General features: G+C 32.1%; 1 pseudogene; it reads right to left on the reverse strand.

Moving 5' to 3' along the window:
• LOC149558812 (rust resistance kinase Lr10-like) overlaps positions 1–21210 on the reverse strand; it is a 78721-nt pseudogene that overhangs the window by 10196 nt on the left and 47315 nt on the right.

A 21210-nucleotide genomic window follows, 5' to 3' on the forward strand; every position in this document is an offset into this window, starting at 1 on the left:
AAATTAAAATGAAAAATTCCTCTACACTTAAATACATATATTTCTAAGTGAGATTCTATTTAATTATTTTCCTATTTTCTCATTGGTGGATCTTTATTTCACATAGATCATTCTTTCTCCACCATTGATTAAATCTTTTTGCCTCTTAATCTTGATCATCCAATCTTCCATATAAGGGAGAGCCCTCTCCTCATTTTACACAAACACACTCTAGGCTATTGTTATGTTCTAGGCTTGGAGAGTGATTTTTGAAGGAGTTTGAATATTAATTTTTTTTGTAGAGAACTTCTATCTTTTTGTCTTCTTCTCTCATGCATCCATGGATTCCATCATCATGAGGTTTCACCTTTTCATTTTCATATTAGCTTAGATCTTGATTTCATAGATTAGATCTTGCATTGATAGATTAGATCTTGCATTGTTTTGTATGGATATCATATAAATTAGCTTGCACCTTCATTTTGGATGCATATTTTTATTCTTGAATCTCTCATTTTATGGTGTACTTGCATGGGCACAAACTAGGTCAAACTAAGGGCCTCCATCACAAACCCTTGCACTCCATGAATAGAGAGCTATGAGCTACCATTCAAGACCTGATTCTTTAGCAATCTTGAATATAATGACTCATGGAAGTGTGTTGACATTTTAGGCACACATTTTTTGCACCCACCATTGGGTAACCCACCTTTACTTGCTAGTTTTCTAACCCCCTTGTATGGATTTGTTTGGAGACAAAAACCCCTACATCTGAAAGATTTGATCATATTTCCCAAATGGCTAGGTATTTTGATCTAAATTTCTTTTTGCAAGGTGGCAACATATTAGACAAGCAGCACTACAATTATCAAAGTTTTCCAAGGCAACTTGGAGGTCTAAAGAGCAAAAAATGGAAAATTTTGGAAAGCATGAAATCAAGGTGCACACATTCTAAACCCTCCCATTTGAATTATAAAAAGTGATCATTGTGTTCTTTTCATTGTAAAATATATTTTTTTCTTTTGTCAAATTTTTTGTTGTGCCTTCCTAAAATTGAAAAAAGGGCTTAAAATGAGTCATTCACATTTGGATTTGAGCTTAAAATAAGAGACCACTTTTGCATTTTAATCCCCAAGAATTTTCTTATTGATGTTTTCTTCTTTCATCCTTATTAAGGAGTTTGAGGGGAACATAAATAAGGGATCTTGAATTTTTTATTCTTTTAGCGGGTCTATCTAGAGAAGTGATCACTCTAGGGGATGACTTCAACTCCCATGTTCCGATGGAGTATAAATAGTGTGACTTGAATCTAAAGACAAGTCTCTTGGAAGTAGCAATATTGTCAATCTTGGGTAAGCCCCAAAGAACTTTATACCTTTGGGTAGTGAAGGTAGAGATTGGGTTACCATTTCCTCCTGGCTATTTTGTAGTATTCTCTTTCATCTATGGATTTGGGCCTCACGTACCTTGTGTATATCGAGGACATCCCCTAGTTGAGCTTGTGCATCCTTATAGAAACTTGAATAGATTATTGGTGTGTTTGATGTGCTTGAATGTTTATAACCTTTCCCACTTTGAACAAAAGGGGACACATCATTCAAATTGAGCCTTAAAGGATTATTTTCTTTTATATTCTTTCAAAACCACTATGGGCTTCAAACCCTGTGCTACCAAACCTCAATCAAGTCTAGGTGATCATGAGTTCTCCTCTGCCATTAAAAAATATCTAGACTTACCTACTAGTTTCTCTTTTTCAAGGTCTACATCTTCTACTCCAAGACATCAATTGTCTTCATCTTATAGATCCAAAGACCCATTGAGAGAGAAAGTGAGTAATAACACCTTTGAGAATATGTTAATATTTTAGGATGGGCCTATCTTTGATCAAGATGAGAATGAAAAAAATGGACCTAGACATACTTTTGAGAGAACTTTTACTCCTTTGGGTTTTTTATATGACATGGTTTTTCAGATGTTAGTTGCAAAAAAATCATTACTTTACCATACAAATTTTCTACACCTTATGAACCTGAGGTAAAACCTTATTGGTGGAGAGATGATCATTATTGTGGCTACCATACATGCAAAGGTCATCAAACTGAAGATTATATTGCCTTTGAACATATAATTCAATATCTTATTGATGACATAATTATTGATGTTGAAATTCCTAAGGACCTATGTAATGAAGATGCTTCTAATACTAAATGTCCTCAACCTTTATGCTACACTATGTCTACTATGCCCACTTCAGCTAGTCCGTCATTACCCCTTCAAGATCCTATCATGCAAACCTCATATACCCCCTTGTCCTTAGAAGTTGATCCATGTCAAGAGGACTCTTAAAAAGATTTTTAAAAAAATATCAAGAAAGATCAAGATCAAGCACCCCTTCATCTTCTTCCAAATGTCATCCCTTCATATTCTATGTCTTATCCACCTTGTAAGTATAATGAAGATACTACTTCCACTATTTCCCTTGAGCTTACTGAAAATTGTGAACAAAGTTCTATGCCTAGTTTATCCAAAGAAACTTTTCAAGATTAGAGTCTTCCACCTTCTTCTTCTACTTCTCCATATTCACTTCAAAACTATGCTCGAGCTTCAAATACTCCTATTAAATGTGTTTCTCCTATCAAAGATACTCATGAGTCTATTGATGGCCTTGGTCACATTTCTCACTCTAAAGGTGCTAATATCCCTATTCACTATCCCTTTGCATCTCCTAAATCTATTTATGGTCCTTATACATCAAAGATAAAGCCTTCAAACATTCCATCTATATTGGGACCTTATGTTCCTCCATATTGTACTTTCACTCCTATCTCATCTCCTAGCTCTCTTATTATACCTTGAGATCAACAAAGACACTCATCCTTGATGAATCATCATTCATCTATCTATATGAACCAAGCATATAATCCTTATTTATCCACAAATCCCAAGTATTTTGGAAGCAATTTGGATGATCAATTTAAGAACAAACAGAAGAATCCGTTTAAAAATGAATATCACTATGTCCCATCTAATCGACATGTGAATGAAAAAAAAGAACAATTATTCAAGAGACCACAAAGGTGTACTATCTAAAGAGCTAAATCAAAGTAAATATGGGCTCCTAAATCTATCATTGAAGAAATGTGTTCTAAAGCATCCAAAGGAAAAGAAAAATCTAAAGCTATATGGATTCCCAAGTCTCTTTTGAAAGACTTGAATATTGAAAATACTTCAAAGTTTGCATTCAAGCTTCCAAAGGCTTCAACTCGATCTTCTTCTAAAAAATTTCCTACGAAGCTTCCAAAGACTTCCAATCCATCTCCTCCCAAAATTCTCTTACTCCCTCATACATCCAAACCTCAAAATATCTCCATGATTACTCCATCATTTCAGAACTCTAAAAGTTATGTGTCGATGTTGATCTTGCCTACTTTCACACCTACCCTTATGCAATAATTTCAAGCCTATACATACCTATTATCCATATCCATATTCCTTTTATCTTTCCAAAGAATAAAAATTTGTCCTCCATATACATTATCTACCATCTCCTTTCCATCACCCTATTAGTATATTTGAGCATACCTTTCTATGGTCTTAGCTTATCATGACTCATCTTTCCTATAGGAACACTATATAAATTGAATAAAGCTTGAATTCTTCCAAAAATTTCAAAAAAAATAGAAAAACAAAATTTGAAACAAAAAAAAGAAGAATTTTTTTTAAAAAAATGAAAATGTACCTCGATGAAAACTTGGTAAATAAATGCCTTGGTGCAAGAGTAAAGAGAAGTAAATTCATCCTATTGTGAAAACCACTTCTTGTGGCACCTTGGATAAGTACCATGATGAAAACCTGGAAAACAAGCATCATGTGTAGATATTCCCTAATCCATCTATCACATATGTCCTCTTTGCTCTTGAAAATGTTGACCTATACACAAACATTTGGTTATCTTCTGAGCTATCTTATGATGATCTTTTTTTCATTTCTTTCATATTTAGCCTTCATATCTATTTTCCTCCATTCATTCTAGTCTTTCTCTATCCTTTTCCCATTTACCCCTTTGGTCTTCATCTAATAAAAAAGAATAAAAAGTGATGCTATGAAGCCTCTTGACATGTCTACTCCTTTGGATTGCATCTTTCCAACTTTTACATTATGCTTTCATGAATTATCCTATGTTGGCCTTTCATTTCTTATCCACATGTGCTTTACATGACAATTTTTCCCTAGCTTGGGTACTCTTGAGGATTCAGTCCTTGAAGATCACTTTGACTTGCTTCATACACTCCTTGCTTATCCATCATATCCACCAGCTTGTTGCTCCATCACGTCATCTACCTTGCTAGACATTGGGACTAATGATGTTGTCTTGCTTGGAAGTAATGCTCATTCCTTTTGGGGGAATCTTTTTATGTATTTATTGATCTTGACAAAATACAAAAAAAAATCATATATTTCAAAAAATCCATAAAAATGATATATTGTGAAAATTCAAAAAAATGAAAAATGTCCTGAAAAAAATGATCATCTTAGGGATAAGTGCTTTGATTTATCTTCAAAAAAATTATATATTCCAAATTTTTAAAAAAAATAAAAAAATCCAAGTGGTGAAAACTTGAAAATGGGCGCTACTTGAGCCCTTTGCACCCCTGTTTCTTAGCGCATGTCCTCAACACTTAGCCTTTCTCCATCATGCCTTGTCCTTGTTGTCTTGATTTGGAATTGATCTTTTTCTATGGGGCATAACTATGTTAGCTTTGATCTCCTAGATGCATTAGTCTTTAGGACACCTCACAAGTGGTGTTTTTCAAAACTACCTTAATTGTATTTTTCAATACAACCCCTGATATTGAGTGTTTTTCAACACTTATCAGTTTTGTCTTACCTAGTTTCATCATGTGATCTTACCTACCTGCAAGCATTTGATCCTTATCCTTAGAACTCAGTATCAATTAATAGAATTAAATTTTTAAACATAAACACTTAATGTTGAGCTATGTCATAATCTTTTTTTTGTGTGCTAACTATTATTGATTTAAATTGAGCGTCATTGTTCCTAAGTCTGTCAAGGATGCATAGCTAGAAGACTTGGGTCATAGGGCATATTTTTATTTTCTTTCTACTTGTGGTTATGGTCTTGAAACTCTAGAGTGTCTCTTGTTGTCCCCTTGGAACACTTCACAGATTTGAGGCATCATCCTTGACTATTTTTGCATAACCATTCTTATGGTCATCCTGGCATCTATGCCTTGATGAGGCATATGTTTTATTTGCTACATTAAATTGGGTAAGCTAACATCAAAATCATCTTGACCTTTTATGTATTTGATGCTTATGTTAGAATCTTTCCACATTCCAACCTAATATAAATCACATTCATATCTTCATAGTTTCACTTGTGACTGGTGATGATTGTGTTACTTTCCAATACCCATTAATAATGGCCCAGTGATGAAAATAAGTTCCTTTACATTCTCTAATGAATGATGAACATAAAACCCAATGTTACAGTTTCTTTGTTGCAAGTACACCGTTGCATTTTCATGTAGCTTGCATTATTAGACTTCATGTTAGTTTGTATTTTTAGGTTACATTATGAGTTTGAGAGGGTTTTCCCTTCATCTTTCTTGTGGACTTTTAATCAACCATGGTCATGTTTTGATCTTCATTTCCTTATCTTCTTTCATGATCTCAATCAAAGTTTCTATCTTAAATAGTTGATTGATTTTGGGGCATTACATTTTCTTCTTTTTGTTTCCTTCCGTATCTTCATAATTTCTACCTTCCATTTGCTTTTACCCCAAATATTTTCATCTAATTCCCATTTGGGGCATAAAATTTCATGCTTGATGGTCTACCTTGGTTCTGTGATTCTTATATCTTTCATCTTACATCAAGAACTTTATCTTTTGTTTGATTTGATCAAATTTATCAATTTGTTGTTTCTCCTCTATCTAATTTTGATTTTGATCATGACAGGCCAGTACCTATCAACTTCAATCCTTGATTTAGTTTTATCAATTTTATCCTCAACATTATTTAAGTCAAAATTTATTTTTATTCTTTGTCCTTATGTGTTCTTGAATCGACCACACATCTGGGTTGTTTTGTGATCCCAAATCGATCTCACACTTCAATTTCTTTCTTTGAATACATGTGTTCCCAAATCGATCACACATTAGTCAAAATGTGGCAAATGTATGCTCCCTAAAATGGTTTCCTAGACTATGGGCCCCTATTATTCAATTTATCATTTTCTTGAATCAATGGTTTGCAATATTTTATTAAATCAATTCAAATAAATTCCCTTGATCAAATTTGATTATTTATTCTTCTAAGGTTGATCATTTTTTCCTAAGTCTTATTTAATTAAAAGAAAATCTCCCTTTTAATTAAATAAAATATGTCCCCATTTAATTAAAAGAAAACCTCTCTTTTAATTAAATAATTCATCCATTTTTAATTAATTAAGAGGAAAACCCCTCTTTTAATTTAATTAAATATTTCCTATTTAAATAAAAGAACTTTCTCCCTTTTAATTAAATAAATCCACACCTAAAGAGGAAATAAAATAAATAGAAATTAAAAAATTCTCCTACACTTAAATGCACATATTTCTAACTGGGATTACATTTAATTCTTTTCCTATTTTCTCATTGGTGGATATTTATTCCACATGGATCATTCTTTCTCCATCCTTGATTAAATCTTTTTTCCTCCTAATCTTGATCATCCAATCTTTTTTATAAGGGAGAGCCCTCTCCTCATTTTACATACATACACTCTAGCCTATTGTTATGTTGCAAGTTTGGAGAGCAATTTTTGAAGGAGGAGTTTGAATACTAAAGCTTTTTGTGGAGAACTTCTATCTTCTTGTCTTCTTCTCTCATGTATCCATGGCTTCCATCATCATGAAGTTTCATCCTTTCATTTTCATAGTATCTTAGATCTTTCTTTCATAGATTAAATCTTGCATTGTTTTGTATTGATATCATATAGATTAGCTTGCACCTTCATTTTGCACGCATATTTTGATCCTTGAATCTCTCATTTTATGGTGTACTTACGTGAGCACAAACTAGGTCAAATTTAGGGCCTCCATTACAAACCCTTGCACTACATGAATAGAGAGCTATGAGCCATCATTTGAGACCTCATTCTTGAGAAATATTGGATTTAATGACTAATAGAAGTGTGTTTTAGGCATACAGAATCTTGGTAGACACTGGCTTAACAATTGAGTCCAAATGCCCTAATTCCATCCCCTCTTATATTCTTCAATAGATAATCAAGGAGAAGAATGTGAATATTATTAGCTTTTATATTGATATTGAAGTGGATAAGACAAGATAACTCAAACCTAGGAATAATTTGAAGTAGAGAAACCCTAAGGACTAGTAGGAGTGCACCATTAGTTAAAAATATATAAGTAGTGGATAGAGTAAGAATCTTACTAAGAGGTGGAAGTGGGAGGTGGATCATGGAAATTATAGTGATGGGGACACAACCCAAGAACAAAATGCACACAATAGAAAAGGGAAAATTATATTAACTGAGAAAATAAGCTAGTACAACAGTACAGAAAAATAAAATTCAAAACATGCCCTAAGGGCTTATAATAGCATAAATCTGGAGATAATTTCTCCTTACAGTACCTCCTCTCAAACTCCACTCCGAACTGCCTTTTACAATGCCAGAAATCTCCTTAAATAGACCCCAAAGGGTTAAGGACTAGGAGTACATTCTAGAAAGAGCTAGTAGGCATCCACTGACCAAATAGAAGGTTTTGGAAGCTACGATAGAAGTTGGCATAAATCTAGAAGAATCTAGAAACGGTAACTGAACTTTCGAGAGGCATAACTTTTGAACTGTAACTCTGATTGATGAATCGTTTATATTTCTAGAAAGATCTCGAAGCGCTCTATAGCCCTATGGACCAGCTTTGCTCATCCCCCATTTTTCAGCCCTTTTCGAGGTCATTAAATGCCCCTAACCTAACTTTGAAGCATTCTTAGGAGGTCTCCAAAACCCAAAAAACTGCAATAACTTTCAAACCGTGGGGCCTTTTGACCTGATTCTTTTTCTGGAATGCTCTAAATCACAATTACATTCATTTGGCCAATTCACACCTTCTAGGTCACCAAAATGATGGCCAAATTGCATGCTCCTATTTTTTTAGGATTTTCTAGCACACTGATAGTTGAACTATGAGAGTTGGAACCTTTATTTGACCCAAATGGGTATCCAAAAATGTAAAGACATGAAACAGAAACTAAGTCTAAGTACATTTTTTTGGGTGACACAGGATTGCCCTTATACCTCTGGATGCTCCTGCATCATATATAGATGAGATTACAAGTGAAGGTCCCTAGGTGAGGGGTCAATGTAGCCTTTTGGATAGCCATTTGATCCTTATGCACCCCGATGTTTGTGACACTCTCAAAGGCAAAACCAACACCTTAGAGATTGCCAATACTAGGGGCAAATATATAGGGACCTTAATACCATTACTTCACCTACCCTTAAAAATGATAAAGGAAAGAGAAATACTAAAGGTGATGGGATTAACCCTTAGGTATCTCCCAATATTGGTGCTCAAGAATATTCTAAGGATAGGGATGTGCTAGAGGAGACTATCAAGAAACTCATGAAAAGACATAAAAACCTAGATTAGAGGTTTGATGAGATGGTCGATTTTACTAGCAAATTGATGCACTTGGTGAACACCAATCTTGATATCCTTCATGATGAGAAGGATGGACTTGTCGCCTCTATTGGTGTGCACAACATGAACCCCTTGTACCAGTTCTTTGTGGATGATTTGCTTCATGTGCTTCTCAAAAGACTTGACAAAGAGAAGAAAGAGATCTATCTCTTTGTTCTTATATTTCTTTTTTGATGTTTTTAATTTCCTATGCTCTTCCAAGATGAGATTTTTTTATTATCATAGTTTGGCTCAATTATTTTATGATTTTGGACTCTATTATGTTTATGTATAATGTTTATATTTGTATGTTATCTAGGCTATAGGTTGTAGTAGTTGGAGAAATTGGAACGCATTGAAGTGGGGTTTCTTGATATTATGAAAGGGAGTAGCATGATTATGTGCCACAAGTAACTTTTTATTATTTTTCTACTTGTTATTCTAGGTCAACCCCTAGTTTTGGTTGCAACTTAATATAAAAAACATAGAAGAACCTACATTATGAGATGAACTCGTGTAACTTTAGAAGTGAAAATTTGAAAATATTATTGAATGACTATATCTACAAAAATATGGACATAAATATCATAAAATATAGTGTTCCTAGAAAATAATGAAATTAAAAAAAAAACATAAAATTGACAAAAAAGATCAAAGACTCATGATGATTTGATGTGGATTGCTTAAACATCACACACTAAAATAGGGTGTATGGGAAAAGATTTACCAAAAAGGTGCAACAATTTTTTGTTACATAATTGATAGCATGATCACACAATAGTGTGATCACATAATTAAAAACATAGTGCAATCACACTATACTATAATGACAATGTGAAAAAAGTTTATAAATCCAAAATCATGAGGGTTATCCCTCAATTATCTCCATTCTTTCCATTTTGGTATCTTCATTCTTGCTTGAAGATTGCAAAAATAATAATTTAAAATTATTGTCAATACATAATGATGCCAAAAATGCCTGTATATCATCAAAAATCACAAATTTGTTGAAGAGTTATGCATTTTAACCATTGTTTTTTCTATATCTTATCTTTTTTAATGTTTTTTAATCAAATTTATTTAACATTGTCTAGTTTTTTAAATACTATTGTTTGACTATTAGGTAATATAGAAAATGCAAAACCTAATCCTCTTAGAAATAATTCACAAATCCATGAAGATTGACCACAAAACCCTCCACATAATAGAACTAAATGAGATTAAAAGAGTGAAACATTAATAGAATTAATTATTAGGAGCCTAAATAAGTTGTCTCAAAGCAATTCTAGAAGGGCACAACTAACGCAATCTCTTGAGACTATTGTGACTTGGGTAGCATCAGTAAGTGGCTAGATAAATCTATGACATAACAAAAGAGATGAAAAAAAGATATTATGCTGAAAATATATCCGATGAAGATGTTTAAAAGAAAAAAAATCATAAAACATGACATATATTCTATTTCTAGAAAACCATGAGAACAAAACACCCTAAGAACTAGTGCTAAGAGGTTCCCCATCTATTGGTGCAGTAATGAAGATATAAAAAATAACTTTTGGGATAGATTGTGGAAGGTGTGTGATTCCCTCCTTGTAATAATCACGAGATGTCAAAGTACTTTGTAATAGAGTTGTATTGTGAGCTTATCCTTTTGTAGATCCCTTATTATTTTGTTATGCTAGCTTCTTAGTTTGGAGGTGAGTGTCTTCATTTGAGAGGTCAAGGGCACATTATGACCCTAATGTAGTTAGCACACTTACTAGAAAGTCATAGGTGGAACATGTGATTTTCCTCCTATTGTTAAGGAGCTTATAGAAGATGACACACTAGACACTATTAGTGCTTTGACTCAGAGCCTCATTCAGTTTGCCACTCCTTTTCTTTTTCATTATCAACATTAGACTAAAAGAGGTCATATGTGTGCATCACATGGAACTCTATGCACACATGGCACTTTGGGCAGAGACAATAAAGATTATGGGGTGATAATAGACGACTTACTCAATGCACCATTTTTTATTGATACATAGGTAAGTATTAATAATTATATTAAACTAACTTGATCACATCTCATTTTTACATGAATGAATTATAAATTAGTATATATTGATATTTTTTAAAATTGTAGGGCTAGAGTGCTTTTTACTTTAGTATTGATCCCTTGACCTTATTTTACACCACATCAACAAATCTACATATATTTATTGATTTTATTATTTAAATTAATGCACCTATTTATAATTAAGTCATATGAAAGGTTGATTTAAAAAAATTATCCATGTGCATTAGTTATGTAGTCGACCATCAATTTTCACATTGGACTTAAAGCATGGTCGTAATACCACTCCTGTAGGGCTACATTTTTTTACATATTAATTTGGATCAATTAAATATGTTTATTTTAGAAATGATAAAATAATTAATTAATTTAACTTATTTTGATCATATGAAGAGTTATAGTAATCCTTGTGATGTTGACTTAGGCTCACATAGCTTTTCCATGACTTTATTTTCCCTACAGCTATATGCATGTATAAATGCATTTAACTGGTATCTCTATAGTATATTATTTTGTATGAATATTATGCATATCCCTCTAGTACATCTCCAAGGAATCCTAATTAAACTCATTGGGTTTATAATTTCTTAGCACACCCACAAGGAAGTAGGTGCATCGTAAGGATCTAAATAGAGAACTCTAACATTTAGTTGATGAGGAACACATAGGCAAATGTTTTATGAAAAATTTAACCCATTTCAGCCATCTACCAAGACTCACATGACAAAAATCTTAATTTGAATGTTCACTCTTAACCTTGTGCATAGTCTTGACTTGCTTGATTGGTCCAATAGTTTATCCCTACTCATATGGATGATTCTAATAATTCTAAGTCTTCCAATACACTTCAACTAACATTATTATAAGCTCCCAAGCTACATTTGATATTTTTTCAACTCCCAAGACCCAATTCCTCTTTCTAGGCTCATTCTCAATAGCCCTCCAAATGGCATAATCAACAATTTTCACAAGTGTTTCCCAAAAGTTGTTAAAAATAAATAGGCTTTCAGATACCCTTTTCAAAGTTATAAAACATATCCTAAACTTCATATATGTTATTTTGGACTAGTGAATAGTTCCAATACTTTCCACCCATTAAATTAGGCCTAATCAACCTATATTTTAGATTACTACTAGGCCTTTAGAATATGAAACAATATTATTTATGGGTTAAATTGAAAAATTTTAAATCTTATATGAGTACCCATTCTCATCTTCATTCCCATTCATAAAACCCTTCTGTTTAGGACTCTAACTTAGGACTTTCTTAAAATTAACTCTCTAGACCCCATAATGCCAAACCACTGGTTTAAAACTATTATAAGAAACTTTTACCAATACTACCCAACATAAAGTGTAGCCCTTATTGAGAAAACACTCTCAATTCTATACCTATTGTTGCTCACCAAACTGTATTTCACCATGTACCTTAAAGTTGTTCCCAACCATCATTACATATTTGATCAAATCAATGTTCCACTCTGCATTTTATTTTAATATACATTATAAATAGACTCTATTACATTTCCTAAAATCAAAATAGAAAAAATATCCGAAGCTAAACTAAGCATGATCAATTTTAACTAATTGCTCATGCATTTTTTGTAATTTGGAAATGTTGTCAAGATTACAAGTTGTCAACTTTTATAACCACTAATCTAATGAAGCTAGTATCACATGTAATGCTCTTTTGATGACCTTATAACATATTTAAAACCATTAAACTCCTATTTCATGAAATAAACTACTAGTTTAGCTCTTTAGGCCATGATTGCAAAGTTTTGAAATTTTAAATTTTTTTCACTTAATATTGCACTACTACCCCAAATGTCCCATGTTACATCATGGTAAGATAAAAATGACTTTATTACATAAAATATTTTTTATTAAATCAAATTTTAACAAAATTTAACCTTATCAACCCTCTAAAGTGGTACTTTAGGTATAGGTACCACAATGGCTTACATAGCATTGTTCCTGTTCCCATTACATTAAAAATCACCATGTAAACTTTACAAATTATTACATAGGCCTTATTGCATAAAATATGTATTTATTTAGTTTTTATTTATCCTCCAATTGTAAGGATCACTTAGGTCACCTAGGTGTACCTTGATACTCTCTCTCTGTACCATCATTCTCTCTTGGTGCTCTTGCACTATAATGCTTCTGTAATAGATTTACACACATGTTATGGGTAAATTTTGCACCGTTGACATCGACACCACTAAATGAAGGATGCAATGCTATATTTAATGATGTACCCAAATTTTTTAATTGATGACGTGCTACACACACATGCGCACATGAGCATGCACACACACACACACACACACACACACTACAAACACTACAAATAATTAGAAATCATGTTGTCTCATTTTCAGCTATTGACAAAAAAGACTCCTCCACATCTTTGTCAATCTATTGAGTAGGGAATCATTGTTTCAATCGCTATTTCAAAGCCATTGACAAAGGTATGAAAGAGTTTTCATGATTTTATTTATTATTTACAACAATTAGTATTAAAGTTAGATATGATATAAGTAGGATCAAGTGATTATTTTGATCATTCTTGTAGGGTCTTATTACTCCCAATCATCGACGTGGCCCTAATGGGGACATAGAGAGCGATTATTAGATAGTGATGTAAGAATATTTAATTTTATGTATACACAGTTTTGTTTGATTTATAATAGTTATTTATTCAAATATACTTTTGATTGTAACAAATCAAGTTACAAAAGAGTTTAAATGGATGGATTAGTGAACATATTAATATGACCCCCCATCCATAACATCTCCCTCTTTGTGAAAATCAAAGATAGAGAGGAATTTTTTTTCTTCCCCTAGTAGAAAGGAGTAGATATAGGGGTCCACATTTTACACCTATACGACATTATTGGATGCATGTTTTGTATATATTTTATTTGATGTATATTAGTTTTGACATTTATTGGACATAAATAACTTGATATATATTTGATCTTTTTTTTGTCTATTATATTTGATGTATCACATATTTCACATATATTTCCTATATGGCATTATTGGATACACAATGACTGATTTAATTTTGTCATGAAAGATATAGAAACAAATAATGGATGAGAGAATAAATTTATCATTTTACAAATATTTGACCAAAATTACCTTAGTTAATAAATTACGCTCTCTCTACTTGTAGGATTTTAAGAGAAAAATAAATCTACCAAAAAAATGTTGCTAATACATTTTCAATTCAAAAGAAAAATTACACCAAATATTATAGGAAAATAATATGTGTATTAGCAAATATATGTATATTAAATAGATGAAAATGGTGCAGGGCTAAAGAACAATTAGAAAAGCTCCAAAATAACATGAAAGACAACCACAATATCACACAAACCTACATAATATAAAGCTAATAACAAACAAATTTGTAACATTCTGAAGTTAATTGTAAAAATTAAATCTCAAATTACATTCGAGATTAATTTCTAATTATAGGCTACTAATATTAAACATGAATAGATTTCCTAACCAATGAAAGGTCACTTGATACAAAGCCATTCAAAATTTTGTAAAACCTTTATCTATAGAATAAACAACATTCTATAAAAAAAAATTAAATTAAATGGCATTCTATAACAACAAATATCCTCGCAATTCTAATCACTGATTAAAAAAACCACCAATTCTGATCACTGATTAAAAACTACAAGTGTGTCACATGACTATAAGTACTCATATTTAAAAATGAATCCAACACAAGCTCATTAACACAGTTTTAAAGAGTACTCCTCAATCATTTAAACCCTAATTAAAAAGTAGTGAAAATCTTAAAGCTAAATAATATGCATTTCAAGAACTTCAACAACCACTCAATAGTCTCTCCATGTCATTTTAACTTAGTTTTCTATTTTTTGAAAGAACAATTTTGTATATTTTTCTTCATCCTCAGATGTGTTTACTCATCCATTTACTACATCTCTACACATAAGATTTGCAAATGATGAAGAAATGTAAATGAGCAACTAAGAACATGGGCCTTAGTTGAGTGTATTTGAATCAGAAAAGGAATGACATTGAAGCCCTCTATAAGATGAGAATAAGTTGAAGCTATGTTTTTTTTGTTGTTTGAAAAGAATAAGGTGATGATATGATAATTGTGGAAAAAGCATAATTAAGCCTTTTAAAATTGTTATCATGTTTGCATGCCTACTTTTGTCATGTCTTGGATGCAAAAGACTATTTATTTAAAGAATTCCAACTATTCAATGCATGTGACACAAGATATTTCTAGCACTACTACATTCTCCTAATTTATTTCCCTTTGAAAAGACTACTAGAAAAATCAAAACAACCAATAAAAAATAAGAACAGAAAAAAATAAAATTTGCTTTCAATAGATAAAATGAGAGCAACCATAGGATAAATTGGATTTAGATAAAAATGTCATTTAAAACTAAATAGAAAATATGAAATCAAGAGTCTATGCATTATAGTAGTGCTGATTTTAGAATGACCCAACTCAATGTGAGAATATTACTCCTCTAAATAGAGACTCATACAAACCAACAATGGTTACTGTAAATAGAATAAAAGAAAAAACTAAAAAATTACATTTGTAGATAATTCTATTATATAAAATATTTCAACCGATTATTTGTACAATATATGATCACGTAGTTGACTATTTGAACAATTTTATCAATTTAAAACTAAAATATGTAACTCCTACTATTCATCATTCTACAAAATATGATTCAATTTCAAAAATTTATTTAAATTCATGAGATGAGTAAACTACTAGGTAGGAGGTATTCAATCTACAAAATGGATGTAGTAAATCATATCAATAGGTAGTCGAGTCTAACAAAAGAAGTGTAGAGAATATTCATTTATCTTCCCTAGCATCCATACATATTGTATTATTTTTAATGCTTGATGATTTTCTAGAAAACCAAGGACTATTATTGTGATTGCTAAATTTAAAAAATTTAAAAATATAATATCATTTCATAACTCTTGAAGCATAAAGTTTGAATGAGCACAACTGAAAAAGCTAGAGGAATTCCAAACTGCTCAATCTTGCACCTATAATCACTGTTAAGAGAAGCATGAAAATGTCTAGAAACAAACACCTAAATGCTCCAAATATTTGTAAACTAGGGAAATGAAAAAAGAAATACTAGAGGAGGAGGACAAGGAAGAGTGCTAGATTTCATATATACTAGCGTCAAGCTCACATGATCCGTGTATCTAGCTTGCATGACACAACTAGCTTCCATGCTTGCAAATAGACTGAACTACGAAATGCCAAAGTCAACAAGGGAGATGAAGTGATAAATGCTACTCTTTCCTACTATTAGAATTGCTTCCCCAGCCTACAAGATACCAAAGCACATGTCAATTCCATCAATGTTACATGTGTTTACTTCTTGCACAGATCTACCACCACTTCCACCTTTGACACACTTGCCATTAGTTCCCATGAATCAATGGAGTATGCTACATGCAAATGAAACTTAATAATTTGGATAGAATTGCTGGAAATTCTAACAATATACAAATGTTTGCACATTTCTAATTCTTATTTTTCATCAAACTTTCAGTGCTCTTATCATAGGAATGACATTTCTAGAAGTGTAGTTTAATACGTAAGAGAAAGAGCTCTACATTATTAATAAGTATTGAAGCTTATGGTTGAGTAATTTTCTTATGTGATAGAAATAGTTAAGATGTTCTTTCTAAATCTACTTGTTTGAATTGACTAATGTATGTGTCTCATAGAATGAAAAGAACTCAATTTCCATATTAATCAACTTAGTTTGGATCTGTGTTGTTCATTTTTCTTTTATATTTTCTATATCCATTTCACTATAATTTCCTTCATCCAGTATCCCAACCAAGTTAATGGTGTCTTCTTCTAGTACAAGTTTGTCAAATCCCTAGATTCCATAGTTTAATGGAAATAATTATGAATATTGATCAATTAGAATGAGAGTTTTGTTTACGTCTAAAGATATATGGAGTGCTATAGAGAATGGATATGTTGAACCTGTAGATGCAATTGCATATGGAGCATTTTCCTAGGAAAATAAGGATTCACTGAAGGATAATATGAAGAAGGATTCTAAAGCTCTTTTCTACATTTTCCAAACAATACATTAGAGCATTTTCTCAAGAGTTGTGGCAGCAAAAAAATAAAAAAAAGCATGGGATATTCTTCAAACTGCATACCAAGGTATGGATAAAGTGAAAACTACAAATGTCAAGAATAGACTTTGAAACAATGTATATTGAAGAATCTAGATCTATAGATTCTTTTTTTACACATGTTATTGGTCTAGTCAATCAAATTAGATCTCATGGTGATACTCTTGAAGATAGAAGAATACTCAAAAAGATTTTAAGAAGTTTACCTACAAAGTTTGAATATATTGTTATGACTATAGAAGAAACAAAAAATCTATCTCAATACTCAATTGATGAGCTTCATGCTTCTCTAATTTCTCATGATCATAGACTTATTCATTCTTCTAACTTTTCCTTGGAGCATTATTTTAAGTCACAAGTCACAATTTCTCATGGTAGAAGTAGAGGCAAATCTAACTTCAAAGTAGAGGAAGAAATTCATATAGAAATGGAAGAACCAGCCCAACCAATCCAAGTGAAAGAGGCAACAATCAAATTTTGAGTCAAAATCAATCTTAAGTCAAAGGTATGACAAATCTGAACTTCAATGTCACTATTGTAAAAGATATGGTCATTATGCAAGTGAATGTAGAAAAAGACAATTTGATTCCAACAAACAAAGTGCAAATTTTTCTAGAGAAAACAAAAATCAAGACTATATGTTTTTAGCATGTAATGTTGCATAGGAGAGTGCAAAACATGTATGGTTTCTAGATTCAAGTTGTAGTCATCATATGACAAGGAATTTACAAATGTTTTCAAGTTTCGATAAGTTTATAAAATCATATGTAACTCTAGGAAATGATAATCAAGTGTTAGTAATGGGAAAAGGAAATATCAACACTCTAACTAAACAGAGGAAGAAAAAGATTATTTTTTATGTTTACTTTGTTCCTAGATTAAAATATTATTTGACGAGCATTAGACAACTTGTTCAAAAGGGATATAGAATTTCTTTCGAAAATAATGAATGTATAGTCTTGGATCAACTCCCAAGAAATTGGCTAATAGAAAAAGTTCAAATGATGAATAATAGAATATTTCCTTTAAGGCAAACACCAGATTTAAGTGTTAAAATTGCACAAGAAATCACTCAAGATTTATCACAAGTAGCTTTTCAATCAAAAATAAAAGATGAGAACTGGCTTTGGCATTTAAGATTTGGACACTTAAGTTTTTGTTACATAAAAAGAATATGGTAAAAGGTTTGCCATTGATAGAAAAACTAGATAAAGTATGTGAGGTTTGTATGGGAAACCAACATAGAGAGACATTTCCAATTGGAAAGTCAATTAGAGTAAAGGAAGCCTTAGAGATAGTTCACTTTGATTTTATGGACCAATGTAGAAACCCTCAATTGGTGGAAGTGTTTATTTCTTGACATTTATTTATGACTATTCTAGAAAGACATGGATTTATTTCTTAAAGCACAAGTCTCTAGTTGAGAAGCAAAGTGGATATTATATCAAAGTCTTAATAACTAAAAGAGGTGGTGAATACATCTCAAATTTGTTTCCCAAGTTTTGCAAGGATTGTGGAATACAAAAGAAAATACCAGGTACACTCCGCAATAGGATGGCATTGTAAATAGAAAGAATAAAACTATTATGGGCATGGCCAGGAGTATGTTGAAGGCTAAGAATATGTCAAATGAGTATTTGGCATATGTTGTGCCATGCACAATATACATAATGAATAGATGCCCAACTAAAAGATTTATGAATAAGGTTCTAGAGGAAGCATGGAGTGGAAACAAGTCTAATGTTTCTCATTTGAAAGTATTTGGACCTTAACATAAATATCACGAAAAAATAAATCTCATAAGTCAGGTCATAGAAAATGACATCCAAATGTTGGCACTTTGCATACACTGGGTAACTCGGCACATGAACATGTTAGATTGTGGTGACTAATCAAGAAAGTACTATACATAGTTCATAAATTCTTTGGGGTTCAGGGCATCGGCCCAAATTTTTGTTTGGGCTATGGCCGATGTTGTAGCCGACATATGGCCGACATGTTGTAACCCTAAAACAACATAAAATACTTGTATAAAAGGGTTTAGGGTTAGGTATTTTTCATTATTTTGTGATGTGAAATTAGTTCTTGCAGTGGGATTGAGCTATAAGGGATTACAGATTGTAATCAGGTTGTATTCACTAGATCATAATAATATCGGACTAGCTATTTGGTGGATGTAGTCCAGGGATTGGGTGAACCACATTAAATCTTGGTGCCTTGTGTTCTTTTTCTATGTGATCTATTATTTTATATTATTGGTTATATTTACATGTAATTGTCATTTCTATCCATGGTTTTATCCTAACAAGTGGTATCAGAGCAAGGTTATTTTTTTAGTTATCCTATACAGGAAAGTCTCATGGTTGAGTGGGAGCAAAAGTAGACAAGGGTAAGCTAAGGGTTGACAAGTTTAATGGGCAGAACTTCTAGTTATGAAAGATGTAATGGAGGACTATCTTTATCATAAGGATTTATGGAAGTCATTAGAAGGCAAAGCCAAGAATCAAGGATCTATGTCAAATGATGAATGGGATCTTTTGGATAGAAAGGCACTTGGAAGCATTCAATTATGCCTGGCACCATTGGTGGCATTTAATATTACAAAAGAAAAGACAACAGAAGAGTTGATGAAAAGCCCTCCACTTCAAACAAAGTATTTCTCGTGAAGTGTTTATTTAATATGAAAATGGCAGAAAGTGGATCTATTGAAAATTAGTTAAATGAGATTAATACTATTACTAGTTAGTTATCTTCTATGGGTATCAATTTTGATGAAGAGATTAGGGCTCTCTTGATTTTGTGTTCTTTTCCTAAAAGTTGGAATGGCTTGTTAATGGTGGTGAGTAATTTTTTATCTAGATATAGTATCCTAAATATGATGATGTGATCAGTGTTGTTTTAAGAGAGAAAACTCGTAAGAAATCCTTAGGTGGATCTACCTCAGGAAGTTCTTTGAATGCACAAAGTAGGGGCAGAACGAATGAGAGAGGGAGTAACTTTGGAAATCATGGGAAATCAAGAGGAAAGTCAAAGGGGAAGAGGTCTCAATCAAGAGGACTAAACAACTGCTGGTACTAAGAGAAACTAGGTTATAAAAAGAAAGATTATTGGAATCAAAAGAAAAATGAAGGAGATAAATCACATGGAGACAAGGAGGAAAATGTGGTGTGTAACAAATCCGAAGAGGATCCTTTGATTTTGTCTTTAGAAAGTGTTGATGATTCATGGGTTTTAGATTCTGGTGCTTCATTTCATGCTACACCTCATAGAGGTTATTTTATTGATTATGTCCAAGGGGATTTTAGGCTTGCTTATATGAGGGATAATGAACCCTGTCAGATTGTTCTAAAGGGAAAAATTAAGATTAAGTTGCAGAATAGGAATCATTGGCTACTACATGAGGTAAGACATGTTCCAAGGCTGAGTAGGAATTTAATTTCAGTAGGGCAACTCAGTGATGAGGGTTGTGTAGTAACTTTTAATGATAAAAATTGGAAGGTTTCAAAAGGTTCCCTTCTAGTAGCAAAAGGTGTGAAAGTAGGAACCTTATATCTTTGTATAGGTCATATTGTTCCTTCTACTTTGATTGTTTTAGGGAAAAATGAATGTTTAGGAAAAATTGTTGTAGTTGAGTAGGGAGAACAAATAGCTGATGTAGATTATGATATAACATTGTGGCACAATAGACTTGGGCACATGAGTGAGAAAGGTATGAAAGTACTTCATTCAAAGAAAGTTTTACTAGGTCTAAAATGTGTTAATATGGATTTCTATGAAAGTTTTGTGTATGGAAAATAAAAGAGAGTGAGTTTTGTAAAGACTGGGAAGGAAAACAAAAAGGAGAAATTAAAGCTTGTGCATACTGATGTATGGGGACTAGCTCAGGTATCTTCCCTTGGAGGCTCTCATTATTATGCTACATTTATTGATGATGCAACTAGAAAGGTATGGATTTATTTCCTTAGATAGAAATTTGATGTATTTCAAAATTTTAAGAAATGAAAATTCTTGGTTGAAAATGAGACTGGTAAGAAACTAAAATGTCTTAGATCTGATAATGGTGGTGAGTATTGCAGTCATGAATTTGAAGATTATTGCTCCACTAATGGTAATCATAGATAGAAAATTTTTCCAAGGACTCCACAAGAAAATGGAGTGGCTGAATGCATGAATAGGACTATAATGGAGTGTACAAGGAGTATGAGGTTGCATGCTAGGTTGCCCTTACACATGTGGATAGAGGCTATCAATACTACTGTAT

This window comes from Cupressus sempervirens, chromosome 5, assembly GCF_028749045.1.
Source record: "Cupressus sempervirens isolate cs-2001-9-10 chromosome 5, ASM2874904v1, whole genome shotgun sequence".
NCBI lineage: Eukaryota > Viridiplantae > Streptophyta > Pinopsida > Cupressales > Cupressaceae > Cupressus > Cupressus sempervirens.